Source organism: Aythya marila (assembly GCF_965140915.1).
Source record: "Aythya marila genome assembly, chromosome: Z".
Classification (NCBI taxonomy): domain Eukaryota; kingdom Metazoa; phylum Chordata; class Aves; order Anseriformes; family Anatidae; genus Aythya; species Aythya marila.
In genome coordinates this window covers 87,939,768-87,962,113 of record NC_139080.1, presented here as the reverse complement: position 1 = coordinate 87,962,113, position 22,346 = coordinate 87,939,768, and the positions used below count along the sequence as shown (strand labels likewise).

The following is a 22,346-nucleotide window of genomic DNA, read 5'->3' as shown; positions in this document are numbered from 1 at the left end:
TAATTGCCTTAACTGTTCCCTCATTAATGGAAATGGTTAACCCAACGAAAGTTAGAACAAATGATGGGGATTCTCCCCTCTAAACACAGGCCAAGAGAGCTGGAGTTGTTCATCACGGAGAAGAAAAAGCTCCAGGGAGAGCTAATTGCCGCCTTTCAGTGCCTAAAGGTGGCTTATAAAAAAAGTTGGAGAGCAACTTTTTGCTCAGACAGATAATGACAGGGCAAGGAAGTTTCCAAACTAAAAGAGAAAGAGGGGAGTTAGATTAGATGTTATGAGACCAGGGGAAAGGATAGAGGAAGACAGACACTGAGAAGGGCAGAGGAATCAAAAAAGATCAAGAGACGAGTGGGACAGAGGAAGGAGTAACAGCGGTAGCTGGACAGAGGAATTGCAGGGAACGCTACTGCAGGCGTGCAGTACTGGGTGCTGCAGTATCAGTGCTTTTATCATTGATGGGCAGTACCAGTTGTGGTTGCAGTGCAAGCAGTTGTCACAAAGTCTCAGGAGAGCATAGAAGCACAAGAGGAGCGTGGGGCATAATAGCTTTCTCAGGGTTGCAGAGTAGAGTGCAATGGTCCTAAATGGGTGAGTGCGGTAACATGGCTACCCAGCAGACACCCAGATGCCCGGATAGGTCCTGTGTGCCACTATGTTGGCTCCTGAGTACCACGCACACGCCAGCAGTCAACAAAGCATGCAGAGGCAAGTTAGCAGCAAGAAACGGATGCACAGGAGAGAATGTCCCTGTGCAGGCTGCACCCATCCCACTCCCTGCCCTGCCAGCATTTGCAGTGTGGCACCATTCCACTCCCTCCCCATGCACCTTGACACTCCAACCACCCTGACCTATGGAGGGCTTCCCTGAGCCCTGGCTGCAGCATGCACACGTGAGTTCCTTTGTTCCAGTACGCAAAAGGCAGCATTTATTCAGAGCTTCTTTTAAACTTCAAGGTAGTATTGCATCTGGATGACGGGTTTGGAGGGATTACATTTCACAGAAAACCCATGAGAAATAAATGTCTGGTGGACAGAGGTAACAAAATTCACACCGTATACAGTTGCGCTATTTATCTACAGTTGTCAAAAATACAAAGAAATTAGATAAAAAAGGTTGCTTGGTCAAAACATTAATGAAATATACGTTCCAAACGCATAGGAATCACAGAGTGATCAAACAAAGACAGTAAGTGTCTTAAAGCTTTAGAGCTTTCAAGAGCTGCTGTGGTCACGTGACTAAAGGAAAGCTACCGAGTTTGTTCACCAAGACAGGTGTTCAGATTAAAGACAGGGAAAAAAAATTACACTCTACCACCAGGCATCTTTGCTGGAGGGGAGCAAGGGCATGAACAGAACGCAGCAGATATTTCAACTTTTCCTTACGGTATCTGTATGTTTTAAAGAAACCTCTCTGGCAAAAGCAAGGTCAGTTTGCAGATACTATCTAAGGAAACAGTAAGAGACAGCAACAAATAATGCGTGTCACGGATGGGATCACTTCATATTCATTGTACTGCACAATGACCAAGAACAATGATCTCAGAGCTGAAAAGCAAATCTCTTTCCCCAAAGAGTACCCTGAAGCCTGAACGTCTTCAATAAACATTTTATTGATGAGTTTTCTCAATGTACTCGGTATTTCTCTGAGGGAGAGGTAGGCTCTCATGGGGCTACTTCATGCTCCCGTGCTCTGAGAAGTCAGAAACAACATGATTGTCCCCTGTCAGTAACCACTTTGTAGTTCAGAGTCCTTCAATTCCCACTGGTTCGCGTGCATGGATACGAGAAGTACTAATTCCAACTTCATCACCTGTAGAAAACACACAAGGTAAAGGTAGTTGATCCTCAGAAGATATTCAACTTTGTACTATATAGCCCTGCATCTTTATGTAGAAGCAGTCATTCACCTCCCTTCCTTCACTCCTCCCCAAGTGTCAGAAGTTATTTTTACCTGTTCTGATCAGAGGAGCCTTATTCTAAATTGGAATGTTTATACTTCTGTCAGTTTCAGCTTCACTTTTAGAGAGAAAGAAGCCAGAAAGCTACGTGTGTCTTACATACATCGTACATTTGTTTGAGGGTTTACCCTTTGAACAATAAGAACTAAATTAGTCAGGATTCCATTCTTATATCCTTTTTTGTTTTTCTTTTTCCTCTTCTTAAACAGACTATTGCGTGATCTTATAAAACCCTAAACACAATTTTTTAACACACAGAGCACTGCATGTTCAAGCCTGCTACAGCGATTTCTAGTAGTTTCTACCTCAGGAATTAATGTTTCCCTTGTCTTCTGCACTTCCTAGTATGTGCACCTGTTTACTTAGGTAACTGATACTCAGTTTTGTTCCAGTCTTTCCTTCCTCCCACACTGCTGAGGGAGCAAACGGCTTTGTGGTGCTTAGCTGCCTGCACACCACAGGCACATACAGAGTACAAATCTCTATCCATCAGAGAATCGGTTACTGGCATTCCAAGCACTGTCCACATGCTGGAGGAAGAACTCCACTGTTTTCTCTGAAAAAGAGGCAGAGAAGAAAATAGGATACAGTACAGAGTGATCATGCAGTCCAATAGGCACAGCCTCATACCGTGAAGAGATACAAGAACAGAACTTTCACCTGCAACATTATCAGACAGTATTTAACAGCCTGGATTAAAGCATGTTCATACACACCTTCTTTGTAATATGTTTATCACATAGACACAACTGTAAATATTACAAGAAGCTTGCAAAGACAAGAAGTGAAAAGATGTCTAATTCTTACTACAGCCTAGACCTCGCAAACAGGGATAGTTGTATGACTGGGAAAAAGTGACAGCAGCCCCGAGCTACATTTTGCAGTCAGACAGTTAAACTACATGTTCAGCTCTACATTATCTCAATGGATACATGGAACTGTTCTATAAAGAACATGGAAAGTCCTATCATAATGGAATTAATGGAAATTAATGGAAAGTCCTATATTAAGTTTATACTGAAAACAGTATTTGGGAAAGAGAATGCAGAAACACCACATGAAGTCAGCTAACTAACCCAGTTCAACACAGAACATGCGAGACTGGAGCAACCTCAAGCAGAGTTGTACGAGCCTTAGTACTCTGAAGGATGCCTTTCTCTGTAAGGCTGTAAGCTGCAAGTCAGTTGCCCAGAGCAATGGGACGAATGCTAAAGATGAACTCTATCTCCAGTACACACCCAAGTAAATCACTAGTGCACCAGGTAGTGGCTTACAGTATCAAATGCATGCCTTTCGGTGCTACTCGTTTAATTTCTGCAGAAGGTACAGAAACAGATGCCTGCTTGAATCTCACACTGATGAGCCACAAATCAAAATGACCTTACTGTAGCTGACTCTCAGAAGTTTTAGCCTTGTATGGAGAGTCATCCTTTGGCTGGGAGCAGTTCTAGCTACGTTTTGAAGTGGCAGAGTGTTCAAACCACATGCAGAGGAGTGGAAGAAGCACAGAGTGGCGCATAGGAACAGAAGTTCGCGGCATCAATGGAGCAAGAAACTGGGAACTGAGATACATGCAGCTTTTACGCTACAGATGCGGAACTGGGAAATAAAGGACTGGGAGAGATGGAGAAAAACACTTGTGGTCCTTGTTTGCAAGGCTTAAAAGCAACCTGGGAAGACAAAACGTATATAGTCTGATCTTTCCTACAGCCCATATTCCCTCTATAGAAGCTCACCTCTTCCTCCTTCGGAGGCCTAAAGACGTCTCCAGGATTCAGGAGATGTTTCTGCAAAACTGTCTGATGTGGTAAGTCTGTACAATACAGGAACACAAAGCAATCTGCCTGACAAGAGCATGCGTTGACTTGTCGTTGGCCAGTTGCTCAAACACATGCCTTCACCTCCTGGAATAAGGGCACACAACATGTTTTCCTTGAATTAAACACAACTACAGATAGATTTAGCTCATAGGGTTCCAGCTGATTATGCTCACTACAGAACCAAGATAAGAGAAACTACTGCAATGTAAGTAGTTATGCTAATAACAAGATCCCACAGTGAAACCAAAGCAGAAGCTTAAGGGAACAGATTGGTCACAAACCATTCTCCGTGACGGTAACATCCAGGTGAGAACTTCCATACTTGTGGATATGTTCGACACCCTCTTGTACACTGTCCACAACCTCAATGCAGCTCTCCAGATCCCCATATTCGTCGTGGAGAGATTTCACTTCTGAGGGGTTGAACATCAAGTAAGAGGCAAACTTTGGGCCAGCATGAATCTTCACCTGCAATACCAGAAGTATTTTGTGCTGTAGATTGTACCAGTGCGTAACAGGTGAAAAGTGCAGCTTGTTGTTCTGGGTATAGCTAGGATAGAGTTAATTTTTTTCATAGCAGTCCCTATACTGCTACATTTTGGATTTTTGCCTTAAACAAACCACTGTTTTGGCTGTTGCTAAACAGTGCTCACACAGTTCCAAGGCTTTCTCTTCTCCCCCCACAGTGAGAAGGTCGAGGGTCTGCTAAAAGTTAGGAGAGCACATACCCACAACCGATTCAAACTTAACCAAAGGGATAGCCTATGCCATATAATGTCAAAGTCAGCAATATAAAATGAGGGGAGGGGAGTTTCGAGGAAGGCAGATATTTCCAGGTTTGCAAGTCTCCCCTACAAAAGACTTTACCTGTTTTTATCCCTTTCTTTTGTAAACTGACACCAGCCCTCTCCAAAGTGTATGTTTCAGACACAAAAGAGTTACTGGGCCCAAAACAAGGCAAGGACTTTCAGTTATTTTACGATCCTGATGAAGAAGATCTAATGCATCGTCAATCTCTGAATTTAATCGTAGCAGCTAAGACACCTTAACAATGAGAGGGAGGAGTGGAGGAGCAGGTGCTGATCTCTTCTCTCAGGTGACAGCGACAGGACCCAAGGGAATGGCATAGAGCTGTGACAGGGGAGGGTCAGGCTGGATGTTAGAGAAAGGTTCTGCACCAAGAGGTGGCAGGGCACTGGAACAGGCTCCCAGGACAGTGGTCACAGCACTGAGCCTGCTGGAATTCAAGAAGTGTTTGGGCAACGCTCCAAGATGCATGGTCTGATTTCTGGGTGGTCCTGTGTGGAGCTAGGGGTTGAACTTGGTAGTCCTCATGGGTCCTTTGCAACTCAGGGTATTCTATGAAAAAAAAAAAAAACACAAAACAAAACACAACCAAACCAGACATTAAAAAAAAAAAAAGACAAAAAGAAAACACAAGCGAGTGAGGACTTGCTCCTGACTAGCTATCTGGCAAGCTTCTCTTAATATGACTTTAACATTATCAGAACATGACCTATTTTACCATGTTTTCCTGCATCAATCACTGCTTGTATACACTATTTGCCAAATGGAAATGCTATGTGAAAAATCCATGTTTTGAGTGTAATTTAAGTACTTCACAAATATTTCTCTCGTGATGCATCTCTGCTACAAAACATTACGCATGTCAAAGCAATTATGTAGGACAGTGGCCTTTCACTGTTCCTGTGGAACAGTGGGAGGGGGAAATAATGGGCGGGAAAATGGGTGGGAATAAAGGCAAGTGAGACAAAATGTTCAAAATATGTGGATGAAGCAGATTAGAGGAGGAGAAACATAAAATGGGAAACGACTGAGGTAAGAAGGTAAGTTAATAGATTTAATCAGAATAGTATTTGGGTCCGGGAGGTTGCCAGCCAGTAAGTCAGAATTAAGAGTAGTAGAGAAAGGGTTGGGGAAATGCTCTTCCAAGGCAGAGAATGATTTTTTTCTATGTAAAAGGAAGTAGTTGTATCCCAGCAATGGCATGCAGCCACCCCAAAGAAGCTGCTTGCAGATCGTTTCTATGGAAAAGCTTGGGGTTGCATGGAGAAGCCAAGAAAGCTCTCCGAAAAGAGTACAAAGGTGTACAAAGAGACATGTGGGTAACGTAAGTGTTATGTTATCATAAAACTACATAGGGCTATGTCAGCAAGACCAAGGGCTCCTAAAATGAACAACAAGTAAATAAAACAAAACAAAAGCCAACACAAGTATAAATGACTAACCTGTTCTACTCTCAACGTGTCTATGATCTGATCAAACAACGGAGTTCTCAGCAGGTCTCAGTGAATTAGGAGTGTTTCCCGAGCATCACAGGCAGCAGTATATTCACACTTCGAGCCTCTGACTGAGGTTTAAGAGTAAACAATTGGTTACGTAACATTTATGACAAAGAATTTGAAGAGCATGTGAATTATTATTACGTATGGTTATAATAATATATTAATATATATATTAATATAATATAATAATATATTAATATAATAATATAATAATAATAATAATAATAATAATAATATAACCATACCACATATTCCAAATGTGTAGTTCAGTTACACTCATGGTATCCAAGTCACTCTCTCACAGCTTACTTATTCATGTGGCCTTCTCCACGCTGGCATCTGTGTCCACATACACATGACAGATCCATTCACCGTGTCCCATCACTGGAATTCCCTTAGCAGCTTTCTGGATAGTCCTGACTAGCTGGGATGAACCATGTGGAATGATTAGATCTACCAGCTTCTCCAAATGGCAGACATCTTCCACTTCCTTGCTTGTATTCACACGTGAAAGTTGTGACACAAACAGTCAATGGCCTGAATTCTCAAGCTCTGCCTGTGCTTTTTCTACATGCTACAGCACAAAAGTTGTTGCTTTAATTCTAGACACTTACTACTTGCACTGCATCTTTGACTCCATGAATGGAGAGTGCTTCTTGAGTCAGATGATGAAGGATTTGATTGCTGTATGCTGCCTCTTTCCCTCCTTTTATTAGCAAGCCATTTCCGCTAGCTATGGCCAAAGAAGACACCTGTCAGAAGGGAATTAAAACAACAACAACAACAACAACAACAACAAAGTGATCTGACTCCTCTGGGAGAATAACATCTGCAAAATAGAGTAAGAACAGGATTTTGCATTCTGCTGACTTACTCAATATTAATATACAGCACCAAGAATTTTTTCCGAGTCAGAACGTGTAACTCCAGAAATGAAGTATCTTAACGTTTCAGAAACAAACTTGAGCTTCAGGGTACTACTGGCAAAGGGAGACTGCAGTAAGTCAAAGGAAACCCTGAACATAGGCTCTGGCACAAATTCGCTAGCTGTATAAAACTATTTCAGATGCAAGAACTCTTATCCCTAATCATTCTGGCTGGAAGTAGCTAATGAGCTCTTCCTACGACTAACATTTTACTTGTGCTCTCTTATACAGAAGCCTTTTGTTTAATCACGCTGATTTTACGTTTATAACCAGAAGGTGTCCTTGCCTATGGCAGGGGGGAGTAGATGACCTTCAAGTTCCCTTCCAGCACAAATCATTCTATGATTCTATGACACCTCCCACTAGACCAGATTGCTCAAAGCCCCATCCAACTTGGCCTTAAATACTTCCAGGGATGGGGCATTCACAACTTCCCCAAGCAGCCTGTTCCAGTGCCTCACCACCCATAGTAAAGAATTTCTTCCTTTATTCTAATCTACATCTACCCTTTTAGTTTAAAGCCATTACTCCTTGTCCTGTCATTACACTCCCTGACAAAAAGTCCCTCCCCAGCTTACCCGAAGCCTGCTTCAGGTACTAGAGGGCCACTATAAGGTCTCCTCAGAGCCCCCTCTTCTCTAGGCTAAGCAACCCCAGTTCTCTCAGCCTGTCTTCATAGGAGAGGTCCTCCAGCCCTCATCAACTTCGTGGCCCTGCTCTGGACCTGCTCTAACACATTTATTTCTTATGTTGGAGTCCCCAGAGCTGAATGCAGCACTGCAGGTGGGGCCTCACAGGAGTGGAGTAGAGAGCGAGAATCACCTCCCTGGACCTTCTGGTCATACTTTTGATGTGGCTCACGATACGGCTGGCTTTCTGGTTTGCAACTGCACATCGCTGGCTCATGTAGAGCTTTTCATCCATCAACACTCCCAAGTCCTTCTCTGCAGGGCTGCTCCCAATCCACTCATCAACCAGCCTGCATTCATTCTTGGGAGTGCCTTGATGACGGTGGTGAACCTTGCACTTAGCCTTCTTGAACTTCACGAGGTTCTCATGTACCAACCCCTTAAGCATGTCAAGGTCAACTCAGACCAACTCCTTTTCCCTACTAGTGTCCTCTGGGTAAAAAACAGTCACCGTGTTTGATATTCTACCTCATCCTGCTGTCCACAATTTGAAAAGAATACTGAAAAAATAAGGAAGACTTCAGAAAGATCCTTGTCATTTAGTGGAACCTTGCTGTACCCAGATACTGTGTGTCTTTAACATACAAAACTAGACATTAAAATGCAATTTGATTGTATCTTGTTAACAATCTGCCTCTCCGAAGATCAGCATCACGAAGGAAAGCTGCAGAGACAAGCTTATTTAAATAAATAAAAAACATCCAATCTGTAATGGGTTTGAAAACAGTTTGTTCCCTTTAGATAGTAATAGAGCACGGCTGTACTTCAGAACAATTGGATTTCTTGAAATCTGTAAGAAGCAGTCTGTGAAATATGATCTCAGAACTTTGCCTTGTAAGTACTAGAGACAAACATGCTATTGTATATTGTTATAAATGACTGAGTCCCGAATAGGGTTACAATCAAAGTTTACAATTTATTAAAGGAACAGAGGTAAGCAAACAGCACTGGGTGCGCTGGGAGTCTCTGCTCCACGAAGACGCACACCGGTTACATCAGGCGACTGGTTTTTATGCTCCTAGGCTAATACATATTCATCACCACTTTTGGAAAAGGCAGGGGTATTATAATTAGTTTCCCAGAACCCGAACCATCCCACGGATGCATGCGTATCAGTCTCCAGTGGTCCCTCTGAGGGTCGCTCATACTGAAGGCTCGTAGTCTTCCTCACAAGTTTTGTCCTTCGGTCGTTCTTCAGCTTCCCCCCCACCCTCCCCTTATTTAGTAGTCTCTGGGCCAGATGCCAGAAAGTCGTGTCTCATGCAATAGTCAGCAGTTATCTCAAAAAACTCCCCCCTATTCTCTTATCTCCCAGACCCAAGTCTCAAGGTTTACCCTTCAAACCCTCTATCAACACGAACTGCTAGACCATTCTTTTGCAAGATACAAGAACTATATACACTAACCACTCTGTTTCTCTTGGACTTGTGGTTATTTATACAAGGGGATGTAAGACAGAAGGTCACATTTCATTATGAGGCCCTAGCATTGTTCCATATTGACACGAATCAGATGAACATATTTCACAGTCCCCCATCTCCTTTTTCATGGTATTGATTCGTGTTTTCCTTTCCAATCGAGTCAATACTTGCCAAATTGGTATCAATTTTGGATATTCTTTTCTTTTTATTATCGTCAGGCAATGGGTTTTCTCTTCTCCCTGGTTCTGGGTCAACAGTGTGAGAAACTCCGTAGCCAGTAACTTAGGCTCAGGCGAGGATCTCAGTGAAGAAGTAATTTGTTCGCGATTGCAATGGCGGGCGCCCCACAAGCAGGAGAGCACACCTACTAGTTCCAAAACACAGTTTATATACTTTTTGATGACAGGACCCTCCCCTGTTTCCCCACTGACTGGGTAATCCAGGTTCACCATCTATCCGATGCTTCACAAACAATGCATGGCCTTCACTTGCCGGCCTGTTAAATTTCAAATTTCTTTTGACATTTTTACTGCTTGGAGAGGTAATGTTTCTTCGCTTGTCTGACTTGACACCGTGATTTTCACCTAATTGTCCTAAGAAGTCTGGTTGTCTGCATTTTACAAGGTCGCCTGCTAAGCTTTCTTATCACTGTAAGCATATCTCAGTACCACATTCCTGCCCTCTAAACAACGTAACTCTGCAAAAACAACATTCCTATTCCCACAACAGGTACTGCAGATATTTGCATTCCTTGTATAACTGGAGTGTATCAGCCTGGTAATAGAAGGTATTAAACATGGAATTATTAACAATTCTCCACATATCCCCAATACAACCATCCTCATTTTAGCAAAACAATCACTGCCCATAAAGCCCCCTCCCATAATCTTCTTAGATCGATTCCATTCCAAGTTTGAACTGGGACGTGTGCAATCTTCTTCATTTCTTTTACAAGTTCATTTACAGCTTTTCTTTCTGTTGTGGTTTAACCCAGCTGGCAGCTAAACACCACACGGCCATTCACTCACCTCACCCCCTCCCTCTCTGGGATGGGAGAGAGAAATGGGAAAGTGAAGCCTGTGAGGTGAGATAAAGACAAGAAAATAATAATAAATAATCATAAATAATAATAATGACAATGACAATAATGATGATAGTTCTACTACTACTCATGTGTATGAAACAAGTGATGCACAATGCAATTGCTCACCACCGCTGATGCCCAGCTGTCTGATGCCCAGCCTAACCCTGAGCAGTCCAGCCCTCCTCCCAGCTCTTGCTGCACCCCCAGCCTGCTCGCTGGCAGGACAGTGAGAAGCTGAAACATCCTTGGCTTGGTGTAAGCATGGCTCTGCAACAATTAAAACATCAGCATGTTATCAGCGCTCTTCTCATCCTAAACCAAAACGTAGCATTCTACCAGCTACTAGGAAGAAACACCTTCATCATTAATCTCTAAACAGCAATTACTAAGGTTAGATTTTCCACAGACTTCTTCTTGTGCTAGTAAATAATCCAAAGCTAAGCGATTTTGATACATAAGTAGATAAGTAGTCCTTATCTTGGTATTTTGCTTTGCAATTAAGCCAAGTGCACCTCCGGTTTTATTTACAACTATTTCCATTACAGCTTGTAACCTAGTTATTCTATTAAGCATATATATTGGGGTCCTATAGCCCCAGGATCCGTCTTCTGCCCATGTAGCTGGATCATAATAGGCAAGACGCCTTCAATCAAGGGGTTGGGCCCACTTTCAGGGTCAATTTGGGCTTGTGATACCGTTCAGCCTGCCGGGGTGATCCAGCTCCTGGAAAACGAATCACAATTTTATATGGGTTTAAAAAGAAAAGTTCTTACGTTATTTTCTCGGGACAACCTCACCTTAGTGTGGGAGAAGTCCGGTCGAGGCCCTCTCACTCGGCAGTCAATACCCATCGCCTCCCTCGGTAGACCATACACACTGCAGTGGAGGGTCCTGCCCCGGTCTTGCCTTCTCCCTTTCCTCCCTTTAGGCTTGTCCCCTTTATTTGGCGTCCTTAATTCATGCAGAGCCTCATTGCCAGAATATGAGTTCTTCTTTAGCTTTAGTTTCAGTTCCCCAGGAGTGGACTCAACCCTCCAGGTTTCGGTAGTTACTGGTCCTTTTATTCTGGATCTGTGGATCCAACCCCTTTCCGCTGTTCTCACAGCTGTTTCAGTAGTAAGTAAAACTTACTACTTACAGTCCCTCCCATCGGGGGCTCAATGATTCTTCCCTCCAGGTTTTTATTAAGACCTTGTCTCCTGGTTGTATCTTATGAATAGCAAATCCTAAAGGTGGTGTTTGAGCCATCATTCCAATTTCTCTTAGCTCTTGTAACCTCCTTCCAATGGTAATTACGTATTTCTGGATGCTACGCTCCTCAACTACATTTTTCCTAGAGGCATCCCTTGAGAATAAGGCATACCATATAACATTTCATATGGCGATAATCCGCTCTCACTGTGTGGTTTAGTTCTTATGTTTAAAAGTGCCAATGGTAAGCATTTCATCCAGGGCATTTGTGTCTCGATCATTAATTTAGCCAAGTGTTGTTTTAGTGTTTGATTCAATCTTTCTACTTTCCCTGAGCTTTGTGGGTGCCACGGAGTATGGTATTCCCACTGAATACCTAATGATTGACATAATAATTTTATTATTTTAGAAGCAAAGTGTGTGCCCTGATCAAAATCAATGTACTGGATTATCCCATATTTAGGTATCAGGTGTTCTAATAGAGCTTTTACCACCATTTGTGCCATAGCTCGAGCTACGGGATAAGCTTCTACCCATTGTGTTAAATGATCTGCTATTTCCCATAGATATTTTATCCTCCCTACCTTGGGCAATTCAGTGAAATCAACTTGTACTTTCTCAAAAGGCCTGTAAGCTGTTTTTCTCCCTCCCGTGGCTGCTTGTCAAAACACTTTCTTATTTATCTTCTGACAAGTTAAGCAACGTTGTGTAATTTGTTTTGCTATTTCAAAAAAAAAAAAAAAACCACACAGCTTCCTGCTGAGGCAGAACTATTAACATTCCTACATCCTCCTTCCCTGCTCATTCAACTTCAAATGGCTCTGTTAAATACTACATGCCACACCTTTAACACCGGGGACAACTCTTTTAACGCTTCCTTTATTTTTCTCCAGCCTGTACTTTTCTCATGCCAACACCAAAGGCTCAGTCAAGAGCCAATTAATTCCACTCCTTTTCTCTCCAAGATGCTGAAACAACGTATCAGTATACTACACTTCATCCTATTTTCCTTCTCTCCTCCAAAACATGAATTGCCAGATAGTGTTATAGTCGACTGATCCATAAAGTGGCCATTTAGCTTATATAGTGGCCACCACTGATTGCAATACTTAGTGAAAGTCCTCTTCCTTTCTGCGCTCCCAGTTCTAACAATATCCTTTGAATGTGCCAGCGTGCACCCAAGGAGGCTTTCTTTAAAACATCTTTGTTTTGGATATTACTCATTCCTTTGATTTTCCATTCCCTTTTATTTATTTATTACTATTCCTTATTAGTTACTGTCCTTTGTTTCAATTTCCACGCAAACCTTTTTACTGTGGGTTTTTACTATCTTTTCCTAATCTTCTTCCCAAATGTCCCAGTTCTCTGGGATTAAATGCCTCTTCCCGCATACAAACTTTACTATTTCAGGTTATTAAGGAGCCCCGTTCCATGTTCCAATCATAAATCCATGGAACTTCAGGAAAAGAGCTGAAGCACTCAGCCTTTCATCTTCTAGACAAACATTACCACCTTTTCCACAAAATTTACATTTCAACAGGACCGAATTTCGAGCCAAATGCCAAGTTTTCTCATGCACTTTGTTAATAAGCCCATACAAAACAAGGAATCACTCCTGTGTATCCGTCAATAAATACCATTTAAAAAGGCATTGACACCTAAATAAATTCACTCTCCCCCTTCTTACCAAATTGCCAGGGCTCAAGCCCAAACCACCACAGAAAGGACTCTCTCCGTTCTACCGCTTTGATAATCAGTCAGCCCCCTCCACCTCTCCAGTACTTGGCAAACTGACCAAACGCCACAGCAAATACACCAACACTTCTAAACTGTTAGTTACTTAGATAACGCTCCCGCCTTTTTTCTTGTCACACTCAAAGCATTTAAGAGCAAAAATAGGATCACAAGATACACTGCCAGGCCCACATATTGGGCACCACCAATCAAAACTTGGTGAAAACAGCACTTCTTTTTGGTCTGTCACGCACTTCGTTCGTCTCCGGCCGCTCCCCTCACGGAGAATACGGAACCGCGGATCGGAACTCCGCACTCGCTTCGCAGCTCACTAGAAGGTAAACTGTTAGTCTGCAATTGTTTCACCTTTACTGCAACTCAAGACTGAACTCTGAGCACTGACTCAATTCCGTGTATGCTATCTCCAGCTAGCTATCAGGCACACACTACTCCATGGAGAAGTCAAATTTCCTCGGTAATTGCTTACCCAAACCAGTATGAGATGCAATAGTAAACTATGGAGGAAGCAACCTCTTCTCTGCACTCAGAGTCCATCCTACTATCAGCTACAGCATGGGAGAGAAACCATATTATTCAGATGCAGAGGTATCAAAGATGATCCTCTGAAGTTACATCGGAGAACTTGAGGATGGGGGCTGGCAGGAAGAAAAGTAACAAGACAAGTCATCCTAAGTCTGTAAAAAAAGAAAAAAAAAAAAAGAAAGGTTGGGGGGGGGGGGGGGGGGGTTGAGGGTGGGAAGCCAGTAAGAATCAGCCTGATAAAACAAATGAGATAAAGAAGAGGAGAATGGGAGAGTTTGGCTAGGCAAGGCAAGACACCCAGGAGGCAAAGGCTGGAGTCTAGGAAGGCAGACTAGAATTTGGCAAGGAAACATACTGGTTTTCTGTGAAGAACAGAGCGAGCAGCAAGGAAGCAATAATGGCAGAAAGGGAGACTACTGCCTTTTCCTTTCACATGAACTTTGCCTACAGCAGACTCCCCTTCAGTATGAAACGAGGAGTCTCTTTTTAAGTGCCCATACCCATCCCTTGCTCCTCAAATACTTGCTCATATGTTAGAGAAATGCTCAATCAGTCTTGCTAAAGATACCGGCAGTAAGAGCCTAGACTTAGCTTTTACACGCTTGTGGAAAGATATCATTCTGCCTCAGTGCAAACATGCAGTATCAGTATGGGACAGACCACTCAGAGCCTAGAACTTCTACTTCGTGCTGATCTTTTTCAGCATATATTCTTAACAGTTGCAGTTTGTTATTAACGACCTATATTAAACATTTGATGTTTAATCGTAGCCTGCAATTCAGCTGTAGTCAGCATGGACAGAAAAGTGCTCATTGGTAGGAGCCTTGTAAGTTGCAAGTTAAGCAGGGAAGCTATGTGATAAGACACAGGCAGAAATTGCACCACCTGAATGTAAGCTAACTCCTTCTCTACGTTGGGTATCAAAAACCAACGCTGAATAACTCTCAGCATTGCAGAAGCAAGTCCCAGGAAGACTGTAGTTTTCTGTAGAAAAAAAAAAATGGGATGACAGCAGAATTCATTTCAGAAGAATACAAGCAGAAGTCTTTTGAGGCAAGACTTCTTGCAGCCTTCCAATAACTCACCAGTAGAAATACACTTTTGTTATCAAAGATCTCTCTGCCCTCCTCACATACCTGTGGAAGACAGTCAGTCTGGACGGGACTCAAAAAAATCGCAAGAAAGACCCCAACAGGCACTGTCACCTGCTCCAACTCTAGATCTTTTGCTATGCGTGCTCTCTGAACTATGCTGCCGACGCTGTCCTGTGAAGATGCTGCAATCTGACAGAGCCCAACAGCCAAGCTGTTCAGCTTTGATGTAGACAGACTGAGACGTTTCAACAAAGGAAGTGCCAATCTTCCTAGAAGAAAGAAAAAATTGCGCTCAAGATAGATTTATCTGGCTAGTTTCAAGAAAGTGACCTAATGGTCAAACCAGGAAAAAAAGCCGCTGTTTCCCACGCCGCAGCAAGAAACCTACCTAAGATGAACAATGTAAAGCATTAAGTTTAGTAGCTACAATCAAACTGCTCCAATTTGACAACGCTTTCACCTACCATCACATATACACCTAATACGATATGAATGATTTGTATATGAAGTAACATCCGCAAAGACAAAGTTTGTCCTATTTCTAGTACCGTTACACAACCGTGTACCTGAATTTCTTACCAATTTCTACCCTTGCAATATTCCTGGAAGGTTTGCGCAGTAATTGCCTCTTTCTATTTCACAGATAGAAATCCCAAAGAGCAAAGGAACGCATAGCATTTCAGATTGGGCAAGAGCTGCCGGAGTTTTCTAGTCTGAACACGTTCAGGTAGGAAGTTTACTCAGAAATGTCCCTCCAGGCATTCTCCTCAGTACAAAATGGTTGCCGTATGCCTTTTACTGAACTTCACAATTTGTGATGCGCCAGTTCCACACATTTTCTAACCCAAGACCAGCTTCCTCACGCACCACTCTTACACAAAAGAATGGATTTAGTCTGTGCTGCCTGAACTGTACTTTCCTCAGTCAGAAGGTAAGGTGGTTCTTTCTGGAAAGCATCATTTTTAAGTAACAACCTTCCCCACAGGGGCCAAACATTACGTTAACCAGCCCAGGAGAATATTCATGCTATTTCATGCATGATGATAACAGGGAAGATCCTTGCTAGATTTAATTTCTAAAGTGAGCCTCCTTTGGCAAAAGAAAACACTGTTCTATTTTTAGTTTTTTAAACAATGCTGTGGGTTGCTGCTTTCAAAGGCCTCTCTCTCCATCTTCTCTGATAGAGACAGCTCTTACGGAAGCTGCAGCTGCTTACACTGACAAGCTCTCAAAGTCCTGGGTTCCCTAATCTGTGACGGCCATAATATCCAATTGCAGGTGACAGACTACTCTTGTTCTGCTCCTTTCCTTTGAGGCCCAGAAAAGCTCATGACAACAGGTGTTCCATGAAAGGACCCGTAATATTACCTTTATTTTCAGCTTCTTCTAAGTCCTTTTTGTTTGCCAAGAGAATTTCTTCTCACTGATCAGTTAGTAAGTCACCGAGATGATAAAAAAAAATAAATAAATCTCTGCTCTCTGAAAGAGAAAAGTGTCTGAACTGCATTCTTACACGAACTCCATGGTGTTTGACATCTGGCTCACTTCAGCTCATTCCTACTGACACATCTTCTCACTGGCTTGATGCCCTGAATACTTGGAGCCAGCTGATTTTTTCCAGGACCCATTTGTGTTATAAACCTGTATTTTAAAACTTGCCACATGTTCACAGCCTTAAAGAGCGAGAACATACTGTTCTCTCACCTGCTCAGGCTGCAGAGCTGCCAGCGTCCTGCTACCGGCTCGAGACATTCCACCCTGCTGCTCTACTGTAGGGCCTGCCAAAACACACACACACACACACCCACAAGACATGCAGACAAAGGTGGAAGGAAATGAACACTAACCTTTCAACTTTCAACTCCTTACTCAAAGCAGAAAAACAGGTACGGTCTTAAGAGACATATCAAAGAAGTTTACTGTATGCCACAACAGGAAAATTTGTATCAGATACCAAAATGCTGCCACGGTCCCCGAGCATAGCCCTTTTCAAGGCATCACAGAGATTCAGTAAGATCATCCATGTCGTAGGGGACAAACAAGTATACAACCTGTATCAAGAAGACTTGACAAAGAGCAAAAGAATACAAGGACAGCTACATCTCAGGGAGTGGGAGGCTACTGCAAAAAAAGGAAGGCATCCTTTGAAAAAGTTTAATTACATAACTACTGAAAAGAGAAAAGATTGCAAAACAACCTGGGAATGTGCGAACAATACAGGAAGCCAAAACCAGCCTCAGCAACAGCTTGCACAATAGCTGCTCTCTCTCTGCTCTGTGTACGTTGAAGGGCTCCTACAGAGGAGAGGTTTTTTTCTTGGCACGGATGTCAAAGAATCCATCTCAAACTGAAATGATACAGAACAAGTTTTGAAACAGAAACTGAAGTAACAAGTCAAAAGGCTCAGGCAGCATTTCACTAAGGAGTTCTCAAGGAGCTCCTGGATAAGCTACGTTTTCACTTTTAACTCTTGAAATTGTCTGTAGAACAGATGACTTGGCATGTGACTAATATGCCCGGACTTCTATTCAAGAAGTGTCCTACAGAAATTGCCAGAGCAGGAATTCCCACGGTAAGGAAAATAACAGGAGGTATAGTGGGAAGCGTAAGAAAAGAACTAGGGGACACTTGATTAATAAGACTTAATGAAGGACTGTTAAAACAGCTTTTTAAAGCAAGGTCATACTTTATAATGTGGCGTGTATTTTTGTGTTCTTTGAACACAAAAGGGGTGTTGGACCACGTGACCTCTGGAGGTCCTTTCAACCTCAACCAGCCTGTGATTCCTTTGCAGCCACTATGCAACAAAATAGCAAGTACAATTCACAGCAGATAAACATGAAGCAACGCAGAGACAAAAGGGGAAATCAGGCCTTGGTAGTGCACATAATCCTACGAAAACATCACTTCAATGCTCATCAGCGTTGAACAGCAACTTCCCTGTTTAAGCTTTTGGAGAAGGCCTAGGAAAGGCAACAAAAACCATCCACAATCTAATCAAAACTCAAAGTTAGCCTTGCTATCTCATAAACTGAAGGTTCACTTGCACCTCGGACGCTACACAAACTTTTATTTTCGCTCACCTTGAAAAGGTCACAGTAGAATAAAAACCGTTTCAGCCAAGAGAAACAGGGATCGACAGATCTTTGGAACAGTTTCTGTAGAAAAGGACTAAGAAAACACCTTTTTCATGTGAAAAAGCAATGAGGGAAAAGACAATGTCTCATCATAGAAGTTGAACAGAGATCGATCACCCACGTTCTCTTTCCATACAGAAGGTGGGGGCATCAAAAGCTAGCAGGAAGCAACTTTCACTCCTCCTGCCCACAAGCACACACAAAGTAAAGCAAGCAGTTCTTCACATAGTGCTAGCTCCAGAGTTTACACACAATACCTGGTTAAGGCTCGTGACTCCTGTGACCCATGGATGCTAAGTGTTTACCTCGGTCCAAAGGATATGGCCAATTTTTACAAGAAATCCATTTAGCATTTTTATACTCCAAGGCATTTGCTTGTCTTACAGTGCAAGTCACGAGTATCACTCTATACTTGTTCTATTCTGCTAAGATCACAGATCTTTGGTCTGACTTTCTGCGGCCCTTGTTACATTGTCACAGCAACACACAGGCAGGAAAACATTGCTACATACAGTAACAAAAGACTGAGTCATAAGAAGAACCTAGGATAAAAAATGAAACCGCACACTATCTTAGTTCAGCACTACATTCTATATGCATGCTTTCAGCCTGAAATCATCAATAAGAGACGATAACCTCTAAGACTGAAAACAAGACAAATTCTACTTAGTTCTCTGAATGCAAGGCTGATGCAGCAAGTCATCAGCTGGAAGGAACCCAAGCAGAGGATTCAAGATGTTCCATTCCAACATTGAAACTTACCTTTCCAAAGCCGCTTGTCAAGCAGAGCATAGTTTCCCATTTGTTGAACAGGCAGGCCTAGCCAAATTTCAACCCTAAACTTCCACGGAATCTCTACTGCTCCCAGCGTACATATTACTTCCGTACTCACCTGCAGGTCTTACCTGTGAAAACAAAGTTCCAACTTTCTTCCCTTCTACAATATCTGTGATGACATGACCCGAGATTTTCGGGTGGACTCCATTTGCAATCACTACAGAGGTGCCTCCTCGCAGGGCCCACAAAGCTGCTGTCACCTACAGTGAAGGAGAGAGCCAGTTCCCAAAAATGCACTTGTTAGTTGAATCCCCATCCTCAACAAGAATTCTTATGTTGGAAGAAGCCCTTAAGACCATCAAGTCCAAGCATCAACCTAATGCTACCACTAAATCATATCCCTAAGTGCTATGTCCACACGTCTCTTGAATACTTCTAAGGATGGGGACTCTACCACTTCCCCGGGCAGCCTGTTCTAATGCCTAACCACCCCTTCCATGAAGAAATGCTTATTTAGTACCCAGATATCTAGTGCTGCTCAATAGAGTTGTTCCTCCCTAGGGGTAGGGCTTGGCATTTCCCTCTCCTGAACTTCAAAAGGTTCCTGCCTGCCCCTATCTGCAGCCTGTCAAGGTTCCTCTGAATGCACCGCCCCCACCCCGCACAAGGGCCATTTCCACAGAAGCCACCAACCACCCGCCGCCTCGCCCCCTCCCTATCCAGCCCACCGTGGCGCGCCACCGACCACCAACCTCGTTGCGCCACCCCTCCTCGGCGTCCCGGCCTGCCCCGACAGCTTCTGCCCATGGCGCCGGCAAGCCCTGCATGCTGCTTCTGCCCTGGCTTCCTCCAAGCCAATCACACAGTGCTTCCGCCCTGATTGAAGACAGGCCCTGACATCACTTCCGCCCCAGGTTCCCAGCCAAGCACAGCGTGTCCCCACAGACACAGCAGAGCAAACACACAAACTAACATTGACATCCTACCCGTAAACATGCCGTAACAGTGACTCACCTGAGAAAGAACTGCATGCAATAAAGGCACCTAGTACTACATTAGTTTATTCTAACAGATCCTACTAGCTGTCACCTCAAAAAGACGTGCGTACCGCTCTCTACTTGGAAACGCATCAGTCCGTCCGTAGACTCTGACCCACCTAAAGAGCCCTGCAACTGACTGAAGGAAAAACAAAGCACTTACCCCAAAGAGCAGCCCAGGCAGAAGGAGCTCTCTGATGGCATACCTGGGGCTCATATACCGTTTGGCCGCGCCCAGCACCCAAGCCCAATCACCTGGGAAAGGGAAGGGGCAAAGCACAAGAAAGTAGAAGGAGAGCAGAAGGAGCAGCAGCTGTTGTGCTGTGGGCCTTTTTTTTTTTTTTTTAAGTCTGATGGCACAATTTTGTGCAGCGCTGCCTGGGCACACATTTCAGATAGAGCTAATGAGCAGCTGAGGTAAAGGAGCTGGGAAGAGAGAGGTGTTGCAGCAGGTATGCTGTGGCTGTGAGGTGCCTCAGGGTGTGCTTTTTCTCTTGTTTCTACAGGTGCTTCTTTAGGCAGCTTGGAGTCTATGGATTTCTAGATTTTAAGTGCTTGGAATTCACTTAATAGAGGGATATTTAGCAGAGGTTGCTGGATCACTGGTTTTAGGGATGGTGGGATACACTTCTGGTTTTGAGTTATATTTTAATCACTTGTGTAACTCTCCAGAGAACTAAAAACAGCTTGATTACATGCTCCAAGAGGCTTGTCCACGTAGGCACAGTATTACTAAGAGACTGAGCAGGGTCGTATCAGAGTTACCTTTTTTCATCTGTAAAGGGTCTGTGATTACCCCTGCCGGGCTGCTGTGTGTGCGTGGCTTTTTGGCATCTGTGGAGCTCAGTCACTTTTGTGTGTGTATGTTCTTACTTTTTGTGGGTTTTTGTTTGTTTGTTTGTTTGTTTGTTTGTTGTTGTTGTTTCTGAGAGGCAAATAGTGCGTGTGCTGAGCGTGGTTGGCAGGAGGAGGTGGGGAGCTGTCTGGCAGGGAAGCTGTTCAGGACTGGTAGGTTTGGTTTCTAGGAGCATGCGGCATCCTTCCTGTGTGATGCGACTGATTCTTGGGCAGGAACGTTCCAGCTCGTGTGTCTTAAATAACGTAGCTTGTGTAGTGTGTGTTGTGTGGCCTGGGCAGAGTTTGCTTTGGCGCTGTGAGCCAAGAATCTCAGTTAAAGCTGGTGAGCAGCTGGAGTAACAGAGCTGGGAAGAGAGAGTATTGCAGCAGGTACACTCTGGCTGTGAGGTGCCTCAGGGTGTGCTTCTCTCTTGTCTCTGCAGGTGCTTCGTGCAGTCTTGGACAGGGAAGGGAAATCCCCATGTCACGGAGCAGTGAGGGAAGGTGAGAGTGTTTTCAGCCTGGTCATCCCTTATCCAAAGCGAACGGAAGACACTCAGGTGTTTCCCTCAGGGTCTGAGGTGAGGCTGTTTGGGATAGAGGAGCAGTGTGGCAGGTGGTTGTTTGCAAGCACAGTGGTCATTTTGTCCTTTTGTGTTCCCAGGTGGCATGGGTGATGCTGTCTACTCCTTCTGAGCTTGGACTTAATTTCCAGGTACAGAGGCAAGTGGACTGCTGTTTTGAAAGGATACAATTAAAGATGGAGTCGCTTGTGTTGATGAGGGATGAGTGCTAACGCTGGCAGCTGAAAGTTTATCTTCTGGCTGTGTTTTCCTTTGTTCAGGCTGAAACTCAGTGTGCAGTCCAGGACGTCATGACCTGAGCTGCCTCTGGAGTGACTCTGGTGAGTGATGAACAGAGGTAGCAGTTGTTTTTGGGGTGCGGTTGTCACTGCAGTTATTTTCCTACATCCAATAGAGTAAAATTCCAGTTTGCCTTTTAGAGGTGCTTTAAGTGGCTTAAGAGAACAGGTGGAAGCATCTGCCACGTGGGGCAGGTAAGAGGCTGAGGTTAAGGAGGGGATGAGAGTAACTGTCCAAAGGCTGCTGTGGGTTTTGCTGCTGTGGTTGCTTTCTCCTCTGTTTATCAGGTGCCACAGGCAAGGTGATAGCCCTTAGAACAGGAGCAAAGCAGGTCTCTGGAATGCTGCATTGTTCCTGAGAAAGGTGTTGTAGAGGAAAAAGGTTGTCTTGCGTGGCGGTTCCTGATGGCGGTCTTCTTCCGTAGGGGAAGAGGTGCCTGAAGCCCCATGCTGTGTAGCCTGAGCACACCTCATTGAGGATGAAGCCTGCTTTCCAGCAGTTCCCAAAACTGTGTTGAGGCTGAAATGCTGTGTCTGTGTTTGGGTTGGGTTTCAAGTTTTCATGCTGTGTTAGGGATGGGTTTCAAGTCAGTGCAGCGGAGGGCCAGGACCCAGTGTCCTGTAGCGTGTTTTGACCCGTCAGAATGGCCTTTTGGCTCTCAGATAGCCTACTCAAGTATGTGATTTTTCCTGCAAGTGATAAAGTGATATTATTACATTGAATTGTTTTTCTTTGGCATGTTGTGCTTTTTTTTTTCTTTTTTTTTTTTAATGCTCCTGGATTTTTCTTTCTATGTAAAGAAAGGTTTGAGCTAATTTCAGTTGAAAAAAATCCAGTTACTTGCTTGGTCATATTGTCCTTTCAAGATTAAAAGCTGCAGCCTAAGCATGCGGAACGTTGCTTCTAGAAACAGCCCGATTCTCTTGTCT

The 22,346-nt window shown here is 43.6% G+C and overlaps 1 pseudogene across 1 annotated transcript; it reads right to left on the bottom strand.

Moving 5' to 3' along the window:
* Positions 1 to 1,607: 1,607 nt before the first annotated feature.
* LOC309890265 (delta-1-pyrroline-5-carboxylate synthase-like) lies at positions 1,608 to 19,507 on the bottom strand (annotated as a pseudogene). The gene is made up of 11 exons: positions 19,409 to 19,507; positions 18,796 to 18,940; positions 16,471 to 16,544; positions 16,135 to 16,243; positions 14,809 to 15,035; positions 6,699 to 6,836; positions 6,394 to 6,589; positions 6,028 to 6,149; positions 4,060 to 4,246; positions 2,428 to 2,514; positions 1,608 to 1,810 (listed from the first exon to the last, which is right to left on the bottom strand). The product of its transcript is annotated as a delta-1-pyrroline-5-carboxylate synthase-like (transcript).
* Positions 19,508 to 22,346: the final 2,839 nt, after the last annotated feature.